Source organism: Pteronotus mesoamericanus, unplaced genomic scaffold (assembly GCF_021234165.1).
Source record: "Pteronotus mesoamericanus isolate MK-2021 breed Mesoamerican mustached bat unplaced genomic scaffold, CSHL_Meso_final contig_53, whole genome shotgun sequence".
Classification (NCBI taxonomy): Eukaryota; Metazoa; Chordata; class Mammalia; order Chiroptera; family Mormoopidae; genus Pteronotus; species Pteronotus mesoamericanus.
The window spans coordinates 4,486,363-4,501,016 of NW_026555195.1; the positions used below are offsets into that span (position 1 = coordinate 4,486,363).

General features: G+C 42.0%; 1 protein-coding gene across 1 annotated transcript in view; it reads left to right on the forward strand.

Moving 5' to 3' along the window:
* The window catches only part of NTM (neurotrimin), a 915,694-nt gene that overhangs the window by 316,773 nt on the left and 584,267 nt on the right, over nt 1-14,654 (forward strand). The gene's annotated exons all lie outside the window — the stretch shown is intronic.

The following is a 14,654-nucleotide window of genomic DNA, read 5'->3' on the forward strand; positions in this document are numbered from 1 at the left end:
ACCAGGAGCAATTGTGTCTCAAGTGATTTTTCTTAACTTCTCTAGGTCCCATTCATTTTTAACAATTTTTTAAAGAACTAATGTCTGAAAAACTTTTCTCTCTTCCTTTCTGCATATTATCCTATTCTCTTTTATCCCCACAAAAGTGTACACTGCAGGAAGGTGACCACGTTCCCTTCTCTTTGCATTTACAAGTCTTACTCAGGCCTGCTCCCTTCGTTCTAGAATGGATTTCGATGTGCCATGACGTAGGTTAAGCAAATGCCACCATTAGGAGTAGCATATATAGCTTATGTCTTTCCACAGAGTTGTCCTCTCACCCGCTCTAGTCCACTGTCACCCCATGGTGTCTGTGAGACATCTGATGCCACGTTGCTCCTGTCCCTCTACGGAGACAGGGTTGACTTCCATAGCCTTTGCCATTTCCCATGGCCAAAAAACAAGCTGCTGTGGTTTGAGTGGTACTGTTCCACCTGATGTATGCGCATTTACACTTATTTAAGTGGATTCCTTAGTTTTTCAAATGGAAGCATTTCTAGAGTCACACTTGCTTAATAAATATTGTTTTAAGTGACAAAATAAAGAAGACCTGTTTATGCATGAAACTATGTGGGTATTTCAGGAAGACTCACAACAAACATTAGCTGCTAGGAGCTGATGGTTATTAGATATGTGGTTATTAGGCAGAAAATAGGCTACCCCCAAATACCGTGACTTAACAAAGGTAGAATTCTAAGCCTGTCTCACTTGACAGTTCAGAAATAAATAGGCTAAGGCCATGCAGTGGCTCTGTCATCTCTAATGTTTGTTTTCTATGAATGTCCCAATTATCATCAATTGGTAATGAGGAAGAAGAAATGTAGGGCAGGCAACGTACATCTCTTTGCTCAAGTGCCATTGACTCTAACTTAGTCACATGACTATGCCACTACCAGAAGCCTGGGAAATGTAGTCTGTTAAGTGCGTAGCTGGAGGCCCAACTAAAATGGGGAATGGGGAGAAGTAGTTTCTATTACTGAAAGAGAGACAGATAGTTTCTGAAAGGTTCTATTAGTTTCCTAGGACAGACATAACAAAATAACCACAAACTGGGTGGTTTAAAGCAACAGATATTTATTTTTCTCACAGTTCCAAAGGCTAGAAGTCCAAAATGAAGGTGCTAGTGGTGTTGGTTCCTTCTGAAGACTTTCAGGAAGCATCTGCTCGAACCTTTGTTTTACCTCCTGGTGGTTGCCAGCAATCCTTGGTGTCCTCGGCTTATAGACGTATAATTCCAATCTCTCTCTCTCTTTACATGGTGTTCTCCTCTCTGTGTGCTCATCTAAACCTCCCTCTCCTTTACCTTATAAAGAGTCTAGTCATTTTAGGGGCCACCCTAATCCAGTATGACCAATCCAGTATGATCAGGGGTTGTCTGAAGGTTGGTTCCTTGGGAGGCCTCTCTCCTCGGCGTGTAGATGGCTGCATTCCTGCCCCGTCCTCACAGCCCTCTCCTCTGTGTGCATGTCCCTGGTGGCTTTGTGGGTTCATTGCACGTCTCAAATCCAAATTTCTCCTCATCAGAACAACAGTCAGGTTGCATTCAGGTCTACGCTAACAGCCTCGTTTTAACTTAAGCATCTTTTTAAAGGCCTGATCTCCAAATACAGTCATATTCTGATGTCTAGAGGTTGGGGCCTCAACACACAAATTTTGTAGGGACACTCCCATACAAAAACAACACAATATCTTAACTTGATTACTCATAAACAAACCCCATATCCAAAGGTCAAATAATCAGGTATCGGAGATTAAACTTGAACATCATAATGCAATTCAACAGAGGCTGTAAGAAACATCCTGCATATTATGTCAGCAGGATATTTATATGTATATTTAACAATTTTATGAGGTATAATTGATATACAATAAACTACACATAAATTGGTACACAATAAACTAGCGCAGATTTGATGCTTTGACATATCTGTAAACTCATGAATTTTGTGACATCTAATCACCACAGGCAAGATAGTAAACAAGCCCCCCCTCCTGTCATCCCCCATCCCCCGACACAGCCACAGATCACGTTAATTTGAGTTTTCTAGAGTTTTAGATTTTTGAAATCACACAGTATGTGTTTGCTCTTGTCTGACTTCTTTCACTCAGCACAATTACTTTGAGATGTTATTCATGTTGCACATCTCAAATCCATTCTTTTGTTTTTTTTGAGCAGTACTTTACCTTAAGAATACACATGCATTTGTTTATGCATTCACATATTGATGAACACTTGGGTTCTTTCCAGGCTTTGTTGAGTAGAAATAAAGCTACTATGCACATTCAGAAACTAGTCTTTGTAGGTCACATGGTTTTATTTCCCTTGAGTAACTATGTAGGCGTGGAAGTGTTGGATGACATAGTGAGTGCATGTTTGGTTCTTTATGAAATTGCCGAACAGTTTTCCACAATGGTTGTGCCATTTTACATTCCCACCATCAGTTTACGAGAGTTAGTTCCTCCATATTCTTGCCAACATTTCAAATTTTAATTATAGCCATTTTAATAGATGTTTAATGGTATCTCATTGTGGTTTTAATTTGAATTTTCCTAATAATGAATAATGTTCAGCATATTTTTGTGTGCTTAGCTGCTAAAGGTGTATGTCCTTTGGTGAAGTGCCTGCTCATATCTTTTGGCAATTTTTATTGGGTTGTTTTATTTTTATTATTTATATTGAATTATTTTTATTATTCAGATTATGTATTTATTTATATTTGTCAGATATATGATTTGAAATATTTTCCCAGTCTGTAGTTTTATTTTCATTTTCCTAATAGTTCCTTTAAAAGACCAGAATTTTTAAATTGTGTTGAAATCCAATTTAATTTTTTCTTTTTTAGATTGTGCTTTTGATATCACTTCTAAGATATTATTGCCTAGTTCAAGGTCACAATGGTTTTCGCTTATGCTTTTTCTTTTTTATATTTAGGTCTTTGATCCATTTTGAGTTGATTTGTGTATATGGGGCAAAGCATGGATTGAAACCTATATTTTTAACCTGTGGGTATGTAATTGTTCCAACACCATTTGTAGAAAAGATTTTATCTTTTCCCCATTGCAGTGCCTGAGCATTTTTTTTTTTAATCAGTTGTTTTTGCAACTGGGTCAATTTTTGGACTTCATTTTGTTCCATTGATCTATTGTATCTTTATATTAATGCTACACTGTTTTATAACAAGGCTTCAAATCAGGTAGAGTTAAGCCTCCAAATTTGTTTTTCTTTTTCAATATTGTTTTGGCTATTGTGTATATTTTGCATTTTCAAGTCAGCTTGTCAATTTCTACTAAAAAAAAACCTATTAGTATTTGGATTGAGATTGTAGTAAATCCATAAATTAATTTTGAGAGAAATTTCATCTTAACAATAATGAGTCTTGTGACTGATTAGCTCAGTATGCATCTCTATCTAGCTTTCCTTTAATTTCCTTCAGTGATGTTTTGGAGTTTTCAATGTACAGGTCTTAGATATCCTTTGTCAGATTTAGTCTTAAGTATTTAACTTCCTGATGACTTTGTTCAATAGCATTGTTTTTTATTTAAATTTTCAATTATTTTATTACTAGTATATACAAATTCAATTCATTTCTAGATAGAATGTTTTATCTTGCAATATTGATACAGTCACTTCTGATAGCTTTGTCATGTATTTCATCAGATATGCTATAATGACAATCATGTCATCTACAAAATAAAGTCTTACATCTTCCTTTCCAACCAGAATGCCTTTTATTTCTTCTCTTTTCCTTATTGCATTGGCTAAAACCTTCAGCACAATGTTGAATAATAGTCACATGAGCAGATATCCTTGTCCTGGTTTCGATTTTAGAGGAGAAGCATTCTGTTTTTCACTTTTAGATATGCTGATAGCTATAAGGTTTTGATAGCCTGTATCAGAGTAAGGAAATTCTCTTCTTAACTTGCTGGAAGTTTTTTTTTTTTAAATTTTTTTCTATAATGAGGAATGATTGTTAGACTTTGTCAATGCTTTTTTTCTCTATTGAGATAAGCATGTTTTTCTTATTTTAGTTTATTAATGTTATATATTATTACATTAATTTGATTTTCTAAATATTAAATCAACCTTATTTTCCTAGGATAAAACTTTCATGGTCCTGATGTATTCCTTTAACAGATTTTTGAATTCAGTTTAGTAAAACTTTGTTTAGAATAATTGCACATATGTTCATGGGGATATTGATCTGTAATTTTAGTTTTTAAATGTCTCTTTACAATTTAGGTGTCAGGATATGCTGAGCTCATAGGATGAATTGGGAATTATTTCCTTCTCTTCAGCCTTCTAGAAGAAATTATATTTGATTGATATTATTTCTCTCTTAAATGTTTGCTGCGATTTCACCAGTGAAGCCATCTGGGCTTACATGCTGTTCCGTGTGAGGGTTTTCATCCACACACTCAATTTCTTTTGGATCTTATTTTTAAGATTTGTTACGTGAGATCAGTGCAACGCTCAGTGTTGGACCCCACTACCGAGGCAAGACACCTGTGAGTACAAAGCTCAGCGCTGACGCATCACAGGTTTTCTAGTCGGGCACTGCGCTTGGCCCCGGGAGTGTTGCGCACCATCCCTTCCAAACCTCTGGATGGTTCTTTCTCCAGACTTTGGTAGTTTCCCCACGCACGTGCAATGACTGCTCCACTGAATACTCAAGGGGCGCTCTGCAGGCCTCCAGAGCTGTCCCTCTGGGCAGGTCTCACCTTCCTGGTGTTCTCTTCAGAGACCTTGAACTGCCTTCATTTCCCTGGTCTCCCACTGCTCCCTTCGGGCGTCCCCTCGGCCCTGCCTGGTGACCCCTCCCTGCGCAAACTCTCTCCCGCGCCATTGCGGCACTCACCCTGTTGGCTTTCACCTCCCAGGGATCACTATCTTTGGCTGCCTGATGTCCTGTGTCTTGAAAAGTACTGTCCCATAAAAAATGTCTGTTCTTGTTGCCTTTATTGTCTCAGGTGAGAGGGTAACCTGGTGCTTGTTATTCCATCTTGACCAGAAGCAGAAATCAGCAACTTGGTTTTGAATTTAGGGGAAATCACGCCGCGTCACCCTGGAGAGGCAGGTGTTTGGCTGTGCCTGCTCCATAACATCAGAGAGAACATTCAGGAAGGAGAATGGGGACAGAGCTCCTGATAATCCGCAGCAGGTAAAGCTGCAGGAAAGTAAGCAGAGGTCAAGTGGAAGGTGCCTGGAGCAGAAGCAGGAGCCTCAACAACCTGCAGGCCTTTCCCGGCAGAGGGGTCACCGCCTTAGGAGGCCAAGCCAGGGAAACGACACATTCCTGGGTGGTCCCCTGAGTGCTGCAGAAACCTCAGCGCTCCCGGATTCATGCCCGTGATTCCGAGCTAAATATTCTACTAATTCGCTAAGTGTGGAGGCATTTACGTAGGCCAAGGGGACCTTGTTTATTTTGAGTGTTCCATTGTGCTTCATCAGTGCTAATGGGAGTTGAGCAGCTGAATCATCATGCGCATGTTACAGCCCCTGGGAAATTCATTCTCCAAAATCCAAGTGGAAAAGTAACAATGCTTTCAGCATTAGAAGACACTCATAAAGGTGCAACGTACAAAAGATTGGAAATTACTTTGTTCTGCACGTGCCCTGATGATAGACTTCCTTTTTTTTTTTTCTTTTTCCTTTTCTCTCTCTCTTTTTTTTTTCCCCCCTCAGGGTGTCATTCTTACTAATGTTTATGCTCACCTTGAGAATATTTTTGCTGTAAGCTTTCTTAAAAATCTTTGGGAAAGGAAACAGCCCCAGCACCCCAGTGTTTCAGTGGGCGCTTCCTTAGAGCCGAGAAGCATGAGAGTTCAAAAAAGGGAATGGCACACCCAGGCTCCAGATACTGCTGCTCCCGTTGACGTTTTCCAAGACAATTGAGAGGTTACTAATTATTGTATGCCTGCATCATGCCAGGCAATGTGCTAAGTGCTTTCCATAGTTACCACTTTCAATTCTCACAAGAACAGGTGACAATATGATCTCACATGTATGGAGAAATAAGTGGAGAGTCGTGGAGGTCGTACACCTTGTTAGATGCAGCTTGTCTGCATTCATAGCTCAAGTTCGTTGCTTATGCTTTGTGGAGAATCTTTAAGTTTGCATTTATAAATCTATTATTAATTTATTCTGTAAAGTAGTCTTGGAAAACAGAAAGCTCTTGGGCTTTGGAATCAGACATATATAGTTTGTACGTCTAGCTCAACCCCTCAATATCATTCACTCATTCAACAGATATGTATTGTAGGTGATGAAGAAGATGAATGAAGAGAAATAAACCAGACTATATTCTTATTCTAATAAATATGGTAGCCAACTGACAATGGCAATGTTGACATTCAAACCCAATTTTGTCACTATCCAGCTTAAACTCTTCCCACATTACTTTACATTGCCAATACAATTTAGCACCAGGTTGATGAGGCTAATGAACTATTGGGTTGGCTAAAACGTCTGTTAAATAAAAGACACATTTTCACTTCACCAGTAACTTTATTGATTTGGGTATTTTGAGTATGTTGGCTATCTTCCATGTGGTATAGTGTTGATTATTCTCAGTTAATGTCTTGATTTCATCTCTATCAACTCCAACTGGTCCACCCAACCTTGGACTATCGTCTAATGAGAAATCTCCAGCACAAAACTTCACAGACTGCTTTTGACGCGTTTGATTAGGCACTGCACCATCTCCACACACTGCACAAATCTTTAGTGTGTGTGTGTGTTTCAGTTTCATTTTTATCTTTTTTGGAATAATAAAACATACCATGCCAAAAATGTTGTGTATTTTCTTCCATCTTCAACATTAAAATGGCTACGCAAAAATTCACCAATTTTGATAAGTTTTTTTAAGTGCCTGCTGATTTGACCGCTGTCACAATACAATCCAACAAAAGTTTTTCAAACGAAGTTAAAGACAACTAAGTGCCACTAGAGCCATTTTACAGAAAAAAGCAAATGCACTTTTTGACTCCAGAGGCAGTATATGATAGCAGTTAAAATTATGGAGTGTGATAGTCTCCCCAAGTTCAAGTCCCTCCTTTGCTACTTACTATGAGTTCTTAGGTGAATTACCTCAATCATCTTATTGATAAAATAGGGGTGGTGGGAAGGACCTGTCTTACAGGGTTTTTATGAGGGTTAAATGAGTGGAGCACTTAGATGAGTGTTTGGTTTACTGTAAGTACTTAATTAATAATTACCATCTTTTTCTTCCTTGTTTGTACTTAGAAATACTTCCCTCCTTAGATTTGATGGGAATATATTTCTTTCCTATGGAAAAATTATTGCACATTAAAATGAATAATTTTAAAACTAGGAAGAACAATAGAACATATCTTTTAAAATACAGTAACGTTGCCCTGGCCAGTGTGGCTCATTTGGTTGGAGTGTCAGCATCGTCCCACAGCTGAAAGGTTGCGGCTTCGATCCCTGTTCGGGATGTGTACAGGAAGCAGCCAACTGATGTTTCTCTCTCACATTGATATTTCTCTCTCTCCCCCCTTCCCTCTCTCAAAAAGTAATGAAAAAAAATGTCCTCAAGTGAGGATTTTAAAAAGTACATGATGTTGTTCCCACTCTGTAATGGCCCCCTTGCCAAGCTAGGCTAAGTGATCCTGAAAAACCCAGATAATTAGCAGAAGAACCGTTACTGGCACCCGGAGGACTACAGGATTCAGGATTTCTTTTCTTTATGCTGTGATGCTGCCTCTCTCAGATTCCATCTTAGCACAGTGGCTTTAGGGACAAAGACGCATGCAATAGGTTCCCGACTCCTCTTGTTACTGGCTGGACGGCCTTGGGCAAGCGGCCTCACCTTTCTGAGCTTCCGTTTTCTCTTCTGTAGCATGGAGGTGATAATTCTCTCCTCATTAGTTTTTGTGATCATAAAATGAGATAAGGTTTATAATAGATCTAGCACATTGGCTGGCTCATAGGTACTCAGTAAATATTAATCATGCATAATGGCTGAGCACTGCCTTTGGAGTCCAATACGTCTGGCTTTGAGGCCCACCTCCCCCTGCCAAAGAACTGTGATCCTTGGCCATGAGCTTCCCTAACCACCCTTTCAGTCTCTGAATCTGTGCAATGAGGGATACATTGCCTCTCTCTTAGAGCTATTGTGAGGATTAAAGAAAATAATGCTAATAAAGCAATAAATACAATGTCTAGCATATAGTTAGGGTCCAATAAATGATAAAAGATGCAAGTATAGTTATAATTACTTTATTATTTTTTAAATCACCTGGTGTTTACTGTATCAATACCATTATGTGTTTAAATAATGTCCTCCAAGGTCCTAGATATGCAAACCAGCTCACTATACTAATCAGCAACATGACAACGTGCCTGCCGCTGGGCTGCCAAGGGGGACTTCGGGCGATTCCTTTGATATGGACTTGTAATTATAGAGCAAGATTCCAGTCACCCTTTAAGCATGTACACAATTGAATTCCTGTTTCAACTTAGAAACATGCAGAGTTAAAGACTTTGACTAACCCTTGCAAAGAGAGGAGGAGGAGCATGAGAGATAACCAGCTGATGAAAGTTAGCATGCTTGTGTTGGTGTTTTATTTCCTGCTTTCTACCACATTCCAGTGGTGAGGAGGATTTCGGGGATGATCACAGCAAGATGCCTGGTTCATTTGGTTTAGCCTCAACATACTTGGAGCGGGCCTCAGGGCCTCTGGAGAGGGGCAGGGTCGCTGCTAAGGCCACTCGGTCCTAGATAAGGACCTCTCAAGGCCACCAGAACTACTGTTTCCTCCTAGTATGATCTGCTGTCCTGAAGTATCAGCTTTTCTTTGTCTATTGTTGGTATCATACAATTGCAATATTTGTAATGTTCACCTGTAATTTCTAATTTTCCCAGTGAGGAAATGATCACCCAGAAAAGTTAAGTGAAATGTCGAAAGTCTCCGAGTTGGTTAATGAAGAGGAGGGACCACATTTCAACTCTTTGGCCATGGTTTATATTATTAGTATCTCAAAATACCAACATTTATATTCATTACTCTTTTCTAACTTTTCAGAAGAGAAACCTCTCTGCACAGATTGGTGAAGGGACATTCATTCAGGGTCAGCCACATAGTTATTTAATGACAGATCTAAAACTGGAATCCACTGTTTCTGATCCTCAATTTCCTTGAAAGAATACTTTCTACTCTACAACTTGGAAATATGAAACCTCCTTTGCAGGGTCTGGCCTTTAAAAGTTATGAAGCATTATCTTCTGTCATTCATACCGTCCAGTGCTGTTTTAAGCTCGCTCGCCATGGCAACCATTAAAATATGACGGCCCTTAAGGCAAAATGAGAAAGGCAAGCGCAGCTCTGCTATTGTTCCTGGTGCTGAAACAGTGCAGAAGCAGGAATCTGCTGCCAGGAGCCTCTTCCACGTGGGTGAAGCAGCTCCCACGCTGCTGGACCGAGATTCAGTCTTCTCCAGGAAGGTTCGCTCTGTGGTACCTGCCCCTTGATAGGTTCATGTTAACCACAGAGTAAAATAAAACAAGGATAAAAATGGTAGGTTATAGAAGACCGCTCCTACTGTTTCTTCTTCTCCTCTTCCTTTTCTCCTTCCATCACTCCCTCCCTTCCATCCTTCCTCCTGTACTTTCCATGCGAACAATAACAGAACCCTCCAATCTACGTCAAGTTTCGAATGTTTTCGGCCAAGAAGATAAACCCCAGCCATCACCCCCAAGCCTCTGGGAGACCAGACACTGGACTTAATGAGGAATGCAATATAAATACACGCAGATCATTTGCTTCTCGGCGCCCTCCTCCATGTCTAATTTCCCCTCCCCCAGTATCTTCAGCAAAGAGATGTGTGTGTGCCTGTGTGCACACATGTCCACGTGTGTGTTAGATTTGTGAGGATTCTGAGTATCTGCTACAGACAGAACAGGTGCTACTTACTGAAAGGTGGTTTGCTAATCATTGACTCTGAGGGAACAGGAATCAGCTGTGGGGGTGGGTGGGGCCAGGGCTGAGTTGGGGGCGGGGCAAGTAGCAGGAAAGCCTAAGGGGCAAGGCCATTTCTTTGACCCAAATGAAGAATTGATGGCCATGTGACATTTCAAAATAATTTCCTGGGTTGACATTATCTATCAGGCAGTGCATCTTTTTAAAGAAGTCATTGAGAACAAGTCAGTGGAGGGAAGAATGATACTTTTTATAGCAGGGATTTCAAACCAATACTGTAATTAGTTTTAAGTGGACAAGTGTGTGGGGGTTGGGGGCGACACAGGTGTCTGGGCCATTGCTTTGTTCTCTTGTCCAGATGTTGCGCCAGCTGCAGGGTGATGAGAGAGCTCATGGTCCTCACCTTCCCTGCTTGTCTGATTCGTAGCTGGAGGCTTCTCTCTTTGGCTGACCATCTGGCTCCTGGCACCAGGAAGTAAAATTATTATTATTTTTTCCAAATGAAAGGCTTCGAATCACAGCTGTTAATTACCCGATGATTATTAAAAACACATATTGCCTACTGAGGTTTCAGAAGACAACTCATGCGTACTGTCTGGCTCTGTCTCAGAAGCTCTTATCCTCAATCCTTGTGTACGTCTCGTCAAAGAACAAAACGGGATCTTCTTATACATTCAGGCAAATGCAAATAAGAAGGGTAGTGAAGAGATTCCAGGACACTGTTGAAAGTAATAAAGACTTTTTCTCCCAGCACAGCATGTTCCAGAATCTCAAATTGCTTATCTTAGCCCAAAGCTTGACTCCGATTACTTCCATTTGGGGGTCTTGCAGACACCTGCAGCCCCCTCTCATGGTGCTGACTAAGGCCTGTGTACCAATCATGACCAGAAAAAAAGAAAGAGAGAAAAGACCCAGCAGAAGGGCTCTCATAAATTATAGATCTCAGCTGTCATGCTGGATTCCTGGAACTCAGGTGAGGGACAGATGGAGGCTGCCGGCGCAGGCACAGCCTGGGGCAGGGAGATCGCCAGGAGACGGGGTTCTTTGCATGTCAGGGGAAATGACTGGGAAGTGTGGCTGGACAGGGAAGAGGAAGCCAGCCTGGAGCTCTGAACTGTGTGTTGGATTTGGGGCAGTGGGGCAGGGGACGGTTGGGAATGTCTGTGGGGCATTGCACGGGCTTTCTATCTTGAATCCAACATCCGGGGGACAATGCGGTTGACCCTTAATTGAGGAGTATCTTTTGCTCTCTAAATGCTCTGTATGGTGCTAGGCAGGGTGGGGACGTCAGACATCCAAGATGAGGTATCGTTCTCTCCATAGGGCTTACAAACTAGCTGGCAACAAAAACTACAATGGACAGGGTAGTTCGTGAACAAAGGAAGACAGAAAATAACTGCTAAATTCACATTTAATGAACGTTTAATGAATACTCATCACCGCATACATCAAGCACAATATCAATGAACCAAAGAAGAAAATAGGAACTCAGATCTCTGTTCTCTTGGAGCATACGTTCTAGCAGAGGGAGACAAACTATATAAACTTTGAGGCAGTGAAAATATACACAATGTTATAGGTAGATAAATGATATGGGCAAAATAAATCAGGAAACAGGAATGAGTCGTCTCAGTAGGGGTGGACCTAGCTGCAGGCAGGGTGCCCAGGGCAGGCTTCACAGAAGAAAGGACTTGAGGAGGTCAGGCCCTGGGCAGTGCAGACAACCTGAGAGGCATATGCCAGGCAGAGAAAGCAGCTCCAGGAAACTTGTGGAGGCAAAAGCAAGACTGACACATTCCCTAGTCATTAGCCTCAGTAACTGGGGTGGAGTGAATGACAGGGGCCGTGGGGGGTGAAGCAAAGGAGGTCAGGGAGGCAACAGGGGAACCACTGCACGTGTAGGACCTTGGAGGCCATTCAGTCCAAATATTTCGTTTGTGCTAGGAGTGAGGTGGGACTCTGTCAGATGGCATTGAGCCCACGTGAGGTATGATGTGACTGCCACTCTAACAAGATGCCACTGGTCCCAATGTTTGTCTCAAACTTTAGCACACATCAGAATAAGGCAGAGGGCTTGTTAAGACACCGATTGCTGAGCCCCATCCCTGGATTCAGTGGGTCTGGCGTAGGGTCTGGGATCTGCATTGCTAACAAGTTCTCCGGTGCTGCTGCTCCTGCTGGTCTTGAAGATCACACTCTTAAGAACCGCTCTAAGAGAAACAATAGGAAGAAATGAGGGATAAAGCATTAGAAACTCCTTCCTGGAGGAAGTGGATTGATTGTTTGCCCTAATGAACAGATAGCATTTTAGACAGTAAAAGGCAGAACTACTCAAGAAGAGAGGAATTACATGAGTAAATGCACGGCGGTAGTGCTGTCTCCTTCCCATTCTGTCTTCTGCTGGAAAGAATGTAAGGCAGTTTATAAAATGTGGAACACAATTATCTGCATCGAGACATCTCTATCAACCTTATCCGTGGCAAATCCTGGTCCCCGTGGTGCCATTTTCCAGGTCCCTTTTCTTGTGTTTAACAACCTGGATCACCCCACATTGTCACCTTCAATGTTCAAAAGGAAAGGGAGGTCTCCCATATAAATGCCAACGTTGGTCTAAATGGCAGGCTGCTTGCTGTCATTATCTGCAGCACCCCTCACTCTTGGATTCTGTGGCTGTCCCCCTTTTACGGCGTCACATGTCTCCTTCAGGACACCAATGCTTTGTTCTGTTGTCCAAATCACCCCAGCCCGGGGATCCTGTGAGTGACAGGCTTTTACCGAAGACTTGCTGGGTTGGGAGAGTTGATAGCACAGCGCAGAACAGAAGACAACTTCAAGTACCAAAACCCACAGTTCTAATAATTCCTCCATTGTCTGTTACTCTGGGAATGTCTCGTGAGCTGTTCTTCCCAAATCTCAGCCTCCTGCCTTATAACTAGGCCTGCTGCTGTCTCCTAGGGTCCCAGCACCCCACTGGTCCTGTGGTGGATTCTCCGTCTCCTGGCCAACCCCTGAGTTCCTCTTGCTCTTTCATCCAGAGCAGCTTGACCCCCTGTTGTGTCTTTACTCTTCCCCAGCCTATACCCTTGGGGGTTTTGCCTTTCATCACCCGGAAGAGCCCAGCAAGACCTTTTCCTAAAGAAGAGCAGAGTTCCCTTAGGAAGACAAATACCATGGTTGTCTAGGGATATCTGCTTTCTAAAACAGGTAACTTATATAGGAATATCTCCCTTCCCCATTCTAGAAACACATATGATATAGCAAGATTACATATGTCTTCAGTAGCTCAGAAACTGTGAGGGGGCCGAAAATGAGGGTAGGAAATTAAGGTAGTCAGGGCACCAAACACATGCGTTTACATTCAAGTATTGCTAGAAGATAGTTGCAAATTTGGCTTTTAATATGCCTTTGGGGCAGCAAACTGTAAGGGACCTGTTTGTGAGCTCGTGGCATCAGTTTACTGCAGCGAGAGGAGTAGCCGCCAACTAGGGGAGTGAGAGGGGCCAGCCTACACCCGCGCCAGAGGAGGGAGTTTAGACTAAATGTGAAAGGAAACGGACAGTCATGGAAGGGTCTGTTCCGAGGAAGACTGGTGTACACAACACCTAGGGAAAATCAGTCTGGCAAACGTCTGTAAGCCAGGGGGTGCGATAGAGCATCTGGAGCCAGGGCAGCTATCCCAAGGCTCGGACTAGTGCAAGGTCCGAGGGAGGGCAAAGAGTGACCTCCAGAGCCCTCTCTGCAGCTGAGGACAGCTCTGTGCTGAGCCCAGTTTCCACTCAACCACTGGTGTCCTCCTCCCAGCCATCCAACAGGGTAGGCACCTCTCTGTCCTCTGCTTTTCCATAGCACATAGCAAGCACATACCGCTTGTTACATCTCTGTTGCAGGCATTTGTGGATATGTTTATTCGAAACTACGCCCCATGAGAGCAACGGCCACCTCTGTTACCACTTTGCCTAAGGTAAACTGGAGGACGGTTTAGCAATAATATCAACTGTAAAAATAGTACCAGCACTTCCCGAGCACTTCGCCACTCAGCTGGGCTCCCGCTCCGGGTCCACAGGAGCATAGTGGGCGGTGATGGAGTAGGTAGAGGGTAATATAGTATAGGGTTGGGTAATAGAGTGTAATGTAAAATGTATCGATTTAGGAGTCAGACTATATGGATTTGAAATCTGAAATGTCTTGGCATTTACAAGCATTATGAGCTCAGGCAGTTATATAACCTCTCTGCCCTGAGTGTTTTCTTTTGTTTGTTTTTTAAATTTCTTTTAATTTTTTATGTTAAAATTATTTCAAATTTCAGAAAAACTGCCAAAATAGTAGAGCTTAATGTGCCCTACCCCCAGCTTTTGCTAATGTGGTGACTTACAGAGCCGTGACCTCGTGATTAAGACCAAGACCTTCCCACAGGCGCAATAGCACGGACTGGACTAAAGAGCTCATTCATCTTTTACCAGGCCTGTCTGGCCTAAGATCTAGTCCAGGATCCCGGATTGTATTTTGTTGCTCTGTCTTTTTAGTGTCCTCCAACCTGTAATAATTCCACAGTCTTTCTTGGCCTTTCATGACCTCGACACTTTTTTAAAAACATTTTTTACTTTTTAATCACAGTTGACGTATAAGAGTATATCAGTTTCAGGTATACAGTCCAGTGATTACACATTCTATAACTT